Genomic DNA, 2,020 nt, shown 5'->3' with positions numbered 1-2,020 from the left:
CCAAGACGAGTGCGTTGATCTTCAGCAGTGACATGCACCTACGCACAGTCTACCACTCATGTCCACAGTGCACGCCCCGTCTCTCGCTCGAAACGATGTGCTAGAAACTTGATGCCTGTAAAAAGGTTAGTATTGAGGGGCCAGCGGGCAGTGTGATCTTTTTTCTCTCCATCAGGATCATGTCCGTCTATAAATACGACCCTCCGGTAAACAGCAGGACACACCCAGCGCAAACTCACACGAGCTCACACAAGCTAGTAAGCCAGCCCACACGAGCTCCATCGACCATCGGATGGGGTCCTTCGCCAGAGCTGCGCGTTTCCTTGTGCTCCTCCAGATCGTTCTGTTCGTCATCTCCGCCGTGCTCATGAGCGGCCCCGTTTGCCATGGAGCCCGCCCAGGGATCAGTGGTTAGTGCTTACGAACTGTTCATTCCATCCTCTCGTCGTCTCCTAGCTCCGTACTTCCTCCGTCCAAAAATACTTGTCATGGAAATGGATGTATCTAGACGTATTTTAGTTCTAGATATATCCAATTTTATCTATTTGTGCGACAAGTATTTCCGGACGAAGGGAGTACTTGAAAAAAGGTTTTTATACTAGGCTTCTGAAATTTAGTAGGAGTAGTTACTTGCAACTGAATATCCATGGATGCTTGTTTTTTTCCTTCCAGGTGGAGCTCTCGACCCTAACCGGCCAACAGTTACAGTCCCGCCTGGTGCCCCCTACACCCGTCGGTGCGGCAGCTTGAATAGGTGCCCACCAGGTGTTCAGCCCTGATACCCGCACAAACACCTCTCCCGAACAATGGAAGGATTGCACCGCCTGGATGCTTTCATCTAGTTATAGCAGTACAAGTTACTGCCACGACCTTATGTTGAACCCAGAGTAATATCATCTCGTGTACTTAGATGTTTACTACTCCGAATAAAAGTGGATGTCTGTTGTTCGGTTCAGAAATAAAGATAGACGGTGTTTCTAACGAATAAATGTGGACAATGAGTGAGCATGTCTGATTAGGCATCTTATCTTTACACCCAGGATCACAGAGATCGAGTCACGGAGAGGCTAAGGGCAGAGAGACCGCGAAACGCTATTATGAACACTAGCGATGGAAAGGTTTAGTACGGTAGCATGGATCCTATCTCTGGGGATACAGGAGGTGTATCATTAAACGCTCAGTGCTTTTGTCTGGTTTATCTTAATTACCGAGGCAATCTTGCGCAAGGGATAGGGCCTTTTGTTAGACAACTGACTCTTCATGCAGGATGTGTGCCTGTTAAGACTTAATTTGGACACGTTCCCCACTTCAACACGTTGCATGCACATCTTGGTACTGAATTTCATAGCACAAACGACTATCATGATGATCCCATTCGCAAATATATGGTTGTAAGAATAAGTCCCATACCCATGCCTATTATTATTTGTAAGTGTTCAACTGTGGAAATTGATTTCGATTCGGTCCAAAAACTGGATTTTAACTCTCTTGCAAAGCTTGCTAGAAACATTTGACTTAAAGGTGTGATTCGTCTCGTGGGTTGAATAACTCAAGGTCATCTTTGAGGAAAAATATGAGAATCCTTTCTGCTCCTTGACTAGATCAGTAAAGGGATTAATCATAGACCAACACAACAATCTCAGAGTAGATCATCTCTACTTTGTACTTCAATCCAAAGCAATAAACACAAGCAGGACATAGGTATTATCCCTTCGAAGAGCCCGAACCTGGGTAAAACCTCGTGTGCTTGTTACTATCACATCTAGATGCTTAGTTCCGGACTTCCTACCCGAGATATGCCAGATTCAGATCCTTCACAGTGTCTGCCCTTGTGAATATACACCACCTCAATAAAGACTCCTAGTCAGTGTTTGCCTTTGAGAGAGTTCATCACCTTCATCTTGAGAAAGACTTATCCACATACCTCGTCGGAAACCACGTGGAGAATAGTATTTGATATGTCATTAAATCTCCTTTATACATAGTGAAAATATAACGAGAAAATGATACAACATATAAT

General features: G+C 44.8%; 1 long non-coding RNA gene across 1 annotated transcript; it reads left to right on the top strand.

The window, feature by feature from the left end:
- The first annotated feature begins 201 nt into the window (after nucleotides 1-201).
- Nucleotides 202-989, top strand: LOC119341739. Its single transcript, XR_005165265.1, has 2 exons — nucleotides 202-410; nucleotides 673-989. It is a non-coding gene; the product is annotated as an uncharacterized LOC119341739 (long non-coding RNA).
- Nucleotides 990-2,020: the final 1,031 nt, after the last annotated feature.

The sequence above is a fragment of the Triticum dicoccoides genome, chromosome 7B (genome assembly GCF_002162155.2).
Source record: "Triticum dicoccoides isolate Atlit2015 ecotype Zavitan chromosome 7B, WEW_v2.0, whole genome shotgun sequence".
Lineage (NCBI taxonomy): Eukaryota > Viridiplantae > Streptophyta > Magnoliopsida > Poales > Poaceae > Triticum > Triticum dicoccoides.
This window is presented reverse-complemented; position numbering and strand designations above follow the sequence as displayed.